Source organism: Hoplias malabaricus, unplaced genomic scaffold, assembly GCF_029633855.1.
Source record: "Hoplias malabaricus isolate fHopMal1 unplaced genomic scaffold, fHopMal1.hap1 scaffold_287, whole genome shotgun sequence".
In the NCBI taxonomy this organism is placed as follows: Eukaryota; Metazoa; Chordata; class Actinopteri; order Characiformes; family Erythrinidae; genus Hoplias; species Hoplias malabaricus.
Window position 1 is genome coordinate 12501 of NW_027101316.1, and position 10000 is coordinate 22500.

The following is a 10000-nucleotide window of genomic DNA, read 5'->3' on the forward strand; positions in this document are numbered from 1 at the left end:
TGCCGGGGGGATGGGTTCAGGGAGATCCCACCGAGGCCGGCGAGCACCGGCCAACGCCCTGGGGGTGAGTAAGCCCCTTTGACTCGCGCACGCACAATCAAAGCCTTCAACGATCAATGGTTTGTTTAACGACCCGGCGGGCGGCTCCGGCGCCACTCTCCCCCCCGCGAACGAGGGGGGCGGACCGGGGTACCTATGCACCTAAGGCGGTCCTCGCATAACCCCGAGTTCCGAAGCCGGCTCGCTACGTCCACCCACCCGGAGGGGGGAGAGACTCACGTCGGCCGACTACGAAAGGTACGAGGCTTCTGCGGTCCATACCTTGAAGGTACCCGCCGGGGGAGGTTTGGCCTCTCGAGTCCTACTCGACAACCGGCACGGACGGCGGGCGCCGACCGCGGCCAGGTCACCGTTATTGATCCTTCCGCAGGTTCCCCTACGAAAACCTTGTTACGACTTTTACTCCCTCTAGATGTCCGGGTTCGATCGACTTCCCATCGCCCGGAGGCGACCCCCGTTCGAGGGCCGCCCCGGGGACGGTCCGAGGACCTCACCGAGGCATCCGATCGGTAGTAGCGACGGGCGGTGTGTACAAAGGGCAGGGACTTAATCGACGCGGGCTGGTGACCCGCGCCTACTTGGAATTCCTCGTTCGAGGGGAATAGTTGCAATCCCCTGTCCCCAGCGGGGAATGGCGTTCATAGGATTGCCCGCACCTCTCGGCGTAGGGTAACTTACATGTTGAACCAGCCATTGTAGCTCACGTGCGACCCCGGACTTCTAAGGGCATCACAGACCTGTTATTGCTCCATTTCTCAAGTGGCTTCTGTGCCACAAATCGCTCTAAGAAGTTTAGCCACCGACCGCTGATTCCCACCGGGCGAACCCCAACCTTCAGGCCCGCGGTAAGCGGGAGGGCACCGGGGAGGGGAGAGGGAAGGCGAAGGCGAAGGACGGACAACCCACACCCGGAGAGCGGAACGAGGTGCGGACGGCATCGGGGAGGGAACCGAACGCGAAGGGGAGAGGCCGGAGCCACCCACTCGACGCAGAACTGAACCCCCGTCAACCGCATCACCTCCCCGAACCGATCCGGGGTAGAACCGGACCCCCGCCGAAACCCCCAACACCCCCACCCCGATGGGGACCCCCCGCGAACGGGGACCTTCGGGGATAGAGTCCGACCCAGGAGAGGGGCCGTGTAACTACTTAAAGGATGGGATCTCGTTCGTTACCGGAATTGACCAGACGAATCGCTCCACGAACTACCAACGGCCATGCACCACCACCCACAGAATCGAGAAAGAGCCGTCAATCTGTCAATCCTTACCGTGTCCGGGCCGGGTTAGGTTCCCCGCGTTGAGTCAAATTAAGCCGCAAGCTCCACTCCTGGTGGTGCCCTTCCGTCAATTCCTTTAAGTTTCAGCTTTGCAACCGTACTCCCCCCAGAGCCCAAAGACTCGTGGTTTCCCGGACGCTGCCCGGCGGGTCATAGTCGTTAACCCAACGCCGCCGGATCGCGGGTCGGCATAGTTTACGGTCGGAACTACGACGGTACCTGATCGTCTTCGATCCTCCGACTTTCGTTCTTGATTAATGAAAACATTCTTGGCAAATGCCTTCGCTTTTGTCCGTCCCGCACCGGTCTACGAATTTCACCTCTCTCGGTGCGGTACGAATGCCCCCGGCCGTCCCTCTTAATCATGACCTTTGGTCCGTCAAACCCACGAAATAGGACCAAGAGAGCGGTCGGATACCCCCCCGGCTCGGGGAACCGTGCGGCGGCCAGAAAACGGCCCCGCCCGGCCGCCTCGCCGAAGAGCTCCGACTCGCCCCCCATGGGAAGGCCTTATTCCATTATTCCTAGCTCAGTCCATTCAAGGCACGCTTCGGCCTGCTTTGAGCACTCTGTTTTGTTCAAAGTAAACGCACCGGACCCTTCCGCCCCCCACGTATTCAACCGCGGCGGACGACCCAGCTAAGGGCCTCTCCGCGGAGGAAGGGAGCAGAGGACACCGGATGAGTAGGGACAAGGTCCCGCGACCTCCACCCAGAGACCCGCGGGGGGTCCCCAACCCCCCCGGAGAGGGGCAGCTTCCCACCGCGAAGTCCGGACGGGCAGAGGCCCGGCAGCCGGGACCCGTCCCCGGATCCAACTACGAGCTTTTTAACTGCAGCAACGTTAACATACGCTATTGGAGCTGGAATTACCGCGGCTGCTGGCACCAGACTTGCCCTCCAATGGGTCCTCACCCACGGACGTAGATTGAGTTCATTTCGGTCCCGAAACCTTCAAACGGGGCCTCGCACCGATATTTTTCGTCACTACCTCCCCGTGTCGGGAATGGGTAATTTGCGCGCCTGCTGCCTTCCTTGGATGTGGTAGCCGTTTCTCAGGCTCCCTCTCCGGAATCGAACCCAGATTCCCCGTTACCCGTGGTCACCACACGTAGTCCCGTAGACTACCGTCGAAAGTTGATAGGGCAGACACTCGAATGAGACGTCGCCGCCCCGAAGGGCTCTGCGATCGGCCAAAGGTTATCTAGAGTCACCAAAGCGGACCCGACCGGAGTCGGGAGGGGGTTTTTTGGTTCTGATAAATGCACGTATCCGTGGGGGGCGCCGAGGGGGGAAGGTGAACCAGTCACCGACCACCTCGAAACGGCACCCCCACTTCCAACGCTTCGTTTGCATGTATTAGCTCTGGAATTACCACAGTTATACCAAGTAACGTGTGGAGCGATCAAAGGAACCATAACTGATTTAATGAGCCATTCGCAGTTTCACTGTACCAACGCCCGTGTGTACTTAGACTTGCATGGCTTAATCTTTGAGACAAGCATATGATACTGGCAGGATCAACCAGGCCGATCCCTCTGGTACTCAAACCCGGCTTGGGGAAAGAGAGAGAGTCGGTGGTGCGTGGAACTCGACCCCCCGAAGGAGGAAGAGACGCGCACCGCGGAAAGGCTTTTCGAACGAGACCCCCCGGAGGTGGGTCTGCAATCGGGGGTTTGACTACTTGGAAAATGTACGATTCAAGGCCCGGACGGTGCAGGCTAGGGGCCGGTTCCTTCCCTCAATAGGATCCCGACCCTAAGGCACCACCGACTCGGACCTTTTAACGGACCCAAACTGCGGTGGAAATTAGACCGACGGATCGGCTAAGTCTCCCTCGGAACGATTCTGGGACAAGCGGACCCCCTGTTACGGGGGGTCCACGAGCCATGGAGGCTGGAGCACGTGGCGGGGAGGATCGTTCTAAAAGCCGGTATTATTTCGGATTAGAAGCCTGCCCCTGGTGCTCCGGGTATGCCGCATTTCGAACGGGCGTAAAGGACGTCCGTTTAAGGGAAGAGAATGGAAGAGAATTTCCTGGCCCCCTCAAAGCGCGAGGAGGTCGGCATAGGTTTTACGGTACGCCCCCCCCGGAGCCGTCTGATGTTCAGAAGACGAAGGGTTTTGCCCCCAATCTCGTAAGGTCGAGGGCTCACCACCGAACTTCCAGCCGCGGTCCTTGGTAGGACCGATACGCGGACAAGCCGCAAAATCCTGGCCCCCTCGCAGTGCGAGGAGGTCGGCAAAGGTTTTACGATTCGCCCCCCGGAGCCTACGGTTAGTTTTCTCGATTTAAGAAGACGAAGGGGGTCGGGGCCCGGGAACCGTAAACCGAGCGCCTCTTCCCCTGCGAACTTCCAGCCGCGGTCCTTGGTAGGACCGATACGCGGACAAGCCGCAAATCCTGGCCCCCTCGCAGTGCGAGGAGGTCGGCAAAGGTTTTACGATTCGCCCCCCCGGAGCCTACGGTTAGTTTTCTCGATTTAAGAAGACGAAGGGGGTCGGGGCCCGGGAACCGTAAACCGAGCGCCTCTTCCCCTGCGAACTTCCAGCCGCGGTCCGTTTAAAAAGACCGATCCGTGACACCTCTAATGCGCTCTTTGCCTCCGGCCGTTTCCAGCGCGGGGGCCCGGTGGTGCGCTCCCAAGTCCCCGCGGAGGGGAAAATCTGGGAGATCCCACATTAGACCAAGCGGAACGCCGGTCTTCGCCTCGGGGGTTTGTATGCCCCTTTCGACTCGCGCACGGGCAAGAGTTAGGTTAGGAACGGGGACAACTGCCGGCGGGCGGCCCGTCGCACCCACCCCGCAAGTGGGCAGGTGGTCGGTGGCCTGTGGACCCGCCGCTCGGATTCGTTTATAGTAGGAACCATAACGGGGTACAACCCTCATACGCTCGACCCCCTCACGCCCAGAGAAGTGTTCACCTCCCTGGGCATATATCGAACGAATCATCGGGATTGAAGGGGAGGCCACCCAAACCATCCCCTTAGCCCAGAGGGGTGCCAGTCCTCGGGCTTCGGTATTCGCATCACCGGGGTCTATGGAGGTCTCGACTTAGGTTTTGAAAACCTCCAGAGGGGGGGCCGGATTAACCACCACCCTAGCCCAGAGGGGTGCCAGTCCTCGGGCTTCGGTATTCGCATCACCGGGGTCTATGGAGGTCTCGACTTAGGTTTTGAAAACCTCCAGAGGTGGGGCCGGATTAACCACCACCCTAGCCCAGAGGGGTGCCAGTCCTCGGGCATGTCACTTCGCATCACCGGGGTTCTATGGAGGTCTCGACTTAGGTTTTAAAAACCTCCAGAGGGTGGGGGCATATCTTATCCCCACCCTAGCCCAGAGGGGTGCCAGTCCTCGGGCATGTCATTTCGCATCACCGGGGTCTACGGAGGTCTCGACTTAGGTTTTGAAAACCTCCAGAGGGTGGGGGCATATCTTATCCCCACCCTAGCCCAGAGGGGTGCCAGTCCTCGGGCTTCGGTATTCGCATCACCGGGGTCTACGGAGGTCTCGACTTAGGTTTTGAAAACCTCCAGAGGGTGGGGCCTGACTTACCACCAACCCTTAGCCCAGAGGTGTGCCACTCCTCGGGCATGGAATTCGCATCAACGGGGTCTACGGATGTCTCGACTTAGGTTTTGAACACATCCAGGGAAGCAGAGCGGACATTCCCATTATTTCAAGCCCATCGGGAAGCCACTCCTTTGGGCATAGCGTTTCGCATCGCTGTTACCCAAACTTACGTCTGATTTAATGCCTCCCTAATATCCCGACGGCACCAGGCTGAGAAACCATATGCCCACAGGATTTGAGGCGTTGGAACCTCGTTCGCATAGCCGACAACGATGAACCTCCCTCGGACTCGCTACGAGGCTTGAGGAGGGTCCTGATTTTCTTAAAATCTCAGGTGAGGGACTTAGAAAATTTTCACTTTAAAACCACAGACCTCCAGAGGAGAGACCGGGCTTATCACAACCTTAGCCCAGAGGGCGTCACTCCTCGGGCATGTCACTTCGCATCACCGGGGGTCCATGGATGTCTCGACTTAGGTTTTGAACACATCCAGAAGGGGGGGCCGGATTAACCACCACCCTTAGCCCAGAGGGGTGCCAGTCCTCGGGCTTTAAATTCGCTTCGCCGGGGTCTATGGAAGTCATTTTTTAGACCTCCAGAGGGGAGGCAACCCAAACCATCCCCTTAGCCCAGAGGTGTGCCACTCCTCGGGCTTGTGTATTCGCATCACCGGGGTCCATGGAAGTCATTTTAGACATCCAGAGGGGAGGCCACCCTAACCATCCCCTTAGCCCAGAGGGGTGCCAGTCCTCGGGCTTTAAATTCGCTTCGCCGGGGTCTATGGAAGTCATTTTTAGACCTCCAGAGGGGAGGCAACCCAAACCATCCCCTTAGCCCAGAGGTGTGCCAATCCTCGGGCTTGTGTATTCGCATCACCGGGGTCCATGGAAGTCATTTTAGACATCCAGAGGGGAGGCCACCCTAACCATCCCCTTAGCCCAGAGGGGTGCCAGTCCTCGGGCTTTAAATTCGCTTCGCCGGGGTCTATGGAAGTCATTTTTAGACCTCCAGAGGGGAGGCAACCCAAACCATCCCCTTAGCCCAGAGGTGTGCCACTCCTCGGGCTTGTGTATTCGCATCACCGGGGTCCATGGAAGTCATTTTAGACATCCAGAGAGTGGGGCCGGTCTTACCACCACCCTTAAGCCCAGAGGGCGTCACTCCTCGGGCATGAAATTCGGATTACCGGGGTCTATGGATGTCTCAACTTAGGTTTTGAACACATCCAGAGGGGAGGCCACCCAAACCATCCCCTTAGCCCGGAGGTGTGCACCTCCTCGGGCTTCAAATTCGAATCACCGGGGTCCATGGAAGTCATTTTAGACATCCAGAGAGTGGGGCCGGTCTTACCACCACTCTTAGCCCAGAGGGCGCCACTCCTCGGGCATGAAATTCGCATCACCGGGGTCCATGGAAGTCAGTTTAGACCTCCAGAGAGTGGGGCCGGTCTTACCACCACTCTTAAGCCCAGAGGGCGTCACTCCTCGGGCATGAAATTCGGATTACCGGGGTCTATGGATGTCTCAACTTAGGTTTTGAACACATCCAGAGGGGAGGCCACCCAAACCATCCCCTTAGCCCGGAGGTGTGCACCTCCTCGGGCTTGAAATTCGAATCACCGGGGTCCATGGAAGTCAGTTTAGACCTCCAGAGAGTGGGGCCGGTCTTACCACCACCCTTAAGCCCAGAGGGCGTCACTCCTCGGGCATGGAATTCGCATCAACGGGGTCTACGGATGTCTCGACTTAGGTTTTGAACACATCCAGGGAAGCAGAGCGGACATTCCCATTATTTCAAGCCCATCGGGAAGCCACTCCTTTGGGCATAGCGTTTCGCATCGCTGTTACCCAAACTTACGTCTGATTTAATGCCTCCCTAATATCCCGACGGCACCAGGCTGAGAAACCATATGCCCACAGGATTAGAGGCGTCTGAACCCCTTTCGCATAGCCGACAACGATGAACCTCCCTCGGACTCGCTACGAGGCTTGAGGAGGGTCCTGATTCTCTTAAAATCTCAGGTGAGGGACTTAGAAAATATTCACTTTAAAACCACAGACCTCCAGAGGAGAGACCGGGCTTATCACAACCTTAGCCCAGAAGGCACCACTCTTCGGGCATGTCACTTCGCATCACCGGGGTCCATGGAAGTCTCGACTTAGGTTTTGAACGCATCCAGAGGGTGGGAGCCGGACTTACCACCACCCTTAGCCCAGAGGGCGTCACTCCTCGGGCATAAAATTCGGATAACCGGGGTCCATGGAAGTCAATTTTGACCTCCAGAGAGGGGGGGGGCCTGGCTTACCACCACCCTAAGCCCAGAGGGCGTCACTCCTCGGGCATGAAATACGCTACACCGGGGTCCATGGAAGTCAGTTTAGACCTCCAGAGAGGGGGGGCCGGGCTTACCACCACCCTTAGCCCGGAGGGCACCACTCCTCGGGCTTGAAATTCGCATCACCGGGGTCCATGGAAGTCTCGACTTAGGTTTTGGAAACCTCCAGAGGGGGGGCTGCACTTACCACCACCCTAAGCCCAGAGGGCGTCACTCCTCGGGCATGAAATACGCTATACCGGGGTCCATGGAAGTCCTTTTAGACCTCCAGAGAGGGGGGGGCCGGGCTTACCACCACCCTTAGCCCAGAGGGCACCACTCCTCGGGCTTGAAATTCGCATCACCGGGGTCCATGGAAGTCTCGACTTAGGTTTTGGAAACCTCCAGAGGGGGGGCTGCACTTACCACCACCCTTAGCCCAGAGGTTCATCACTCCTCGGGCATGAAATTCGGATAACCGGGGTCCATGGAAGTCAGTTTAGACCTCCAGAGAGTGGGGCCGGGCTTACCACCACCCTAAGCCCAGAGGGCGTCACTCCTCGGGCATGAAATTCAGATAACCGGGGTCCATGGAAGTCAGTTTAGACCTCCAGAGAGTGGGGCCGGGCTTACCACCACCCTAAGCCCAGAGGGCGTCACTCCTCGGGCATGAAATTCGGATAACCGGGGTCCATGGAAGTCTCGACTTAGGTTTTGGAGACCTCCAGAGGGGGGGCCGGGCATACCACCACCCTTAGCCCAGAGGGCGTCACTCCTCGGGCATGAAATACGCTATACCGGGGTCCATGGAAGTCAGTTTTGACCTCCAGAGAGGGGGGGCCTGGCTTACCACCACCCTAGCCGAGAGGGCGTCACTCCTCGGGCATGAAATTCGCTTCACCGGGGTCCATGGAAGTCATTTTAGACCTCCAGAGAGGGGGGGCTGCACTTACCACCACCCTAGCCGAGAGGGCGTCACTCCTCGGGCATGAAATTCGGATCACCGGGGTCCATGGAAGTCAGTTTAGACCTCCAGAGAGTGGGGCCGGGCTTACCACCACCCTAAGCCCAGAGGGCGTCACTCCTCGGGCATGAAATTCGGATAACCGGGGTCCATGGAAGTCTCGACTTAGGTTTTGGAGACCTCCAGAGGGGGGGCCGGGCATACCACCACCCTTAGCCCAGAGGGCGTCACTCCTCGGGCATGAAATACGCTTAACCGGGGTCCATGGAAGTCAATCTAGACCTCCAGAGAGGGGGGGCCGGGCTTACCACCACCCTTAGCCCAGAGGTGTGCTCCTCATCGGGCATGAAATACGCTTCACCGGGGTCCATGGAAGTCATTCGAGACCTCCAGAGGGGGGGCTGGGCATACCACCACCCTTAGCCCAGAGGTGAGTCACTCCTCGGGCATCAAATTCGCATCACCGGGGTCCATGGAAGTCAGTTTAGACTTCCAGAGGGGGGGCCGAGCATACCACCACCCTTAGCCCAGAGGTGTGCTCCTCATCGGGCATCAAATTCGCATCACCGGGGTCCATGGAAGTCATTCGAGACCTCCAGAGGGGGGGGCCGAGCATACCACCACCCTTAGCCCAGAGGTGAGTCACTCCTCGGGCATCAAATTCGCATCACCGGGGTCCATGGAAGTCAGTTTAAACATCCAGAGGGGGGGGCCGAGCATACCACCACCCTTAGCCCAGAGGTGTGCTCCTCATCGGGCATCAAATTCGCATCACCGGGGTCCATGGAAGTCAGTTTAGACCTCCAGAAAGGGGGGCCGAACCTACCACCAACCTTAGCCCAGAGGGCGTCACTCCTCGGGCTTCAAACTCCCATCGCCGGGGTCCCATGGAAGTCTCGACTTAGGTTTTGAACCGTTCCGGGGTCACCTCCAGTGAGATAACGCGGAAATCTCACTATATTCATGCCCACAGGCGAACCAGAGCCTTGGGCTTGTCATAGTTACATACGGTGTACCCAAACTTTCGTCTTTTCTAAAGGAACCCTAATGTCCTGACGGCACCGCACTGGAAACCCCCATGCCCTCTGAATTTTTACCTCTCCGAGGTGCTCCGTTTTGGGCTTGCTACCTAGGGCGAAGAGGGTCAGAAATTTTTCTAAGTCCTACTTTAAAACGTCCCACTGGGAGAACACTAGGGTTAGCACTTTGCCAAAAAATCACGGCTGAATGCAATTTTCACGCCTCGCACCCTTTGTTCGTTTAGATTTAACAAAAAAATCAACCGACCCCCCTTTTTAACAACGCTTTGCCGAATTTAGCTCACTTTTCCCGGCCTGGAATATCTCACGCTTGCCCCCCACGGTACTTACCTCCGGGGAAGACACCCCCGTCGCTGCCAACGCCCATGCCCGGCCCAGGCTCACCCGACTCGGCCTCGCTCGCTCCATCGCCCGCTCCAAACCTCCGGGGAGAAGACCCCCATCGCCGCCAACGCCCATGCCCGGCCCAGGCTCACCCGACTCGGCCTCGCTCGCTACATCGCCCCGCTCCAAACCTCCGGGGCTGGACCTCCACCAACCCAGCGCACCTCTCGAACCTATCCGGCCCACACTTAAGCACTCCTCCTCGGACTAAACCATCCAGCCCGCGCCGCTGGAACGAGCGCCCACTGGAAGACCCGAGCCCCAAACCCGCGCGCTTTACGGTTCTCTATCTCCCCGGGCTCGGAGCACTTTTCTCGGCCATGGGACCTCCAGGGGGGGCCCTTCATGGCTCCGTCAATATTCCTTTAAGTCTCACTCCGCCCACT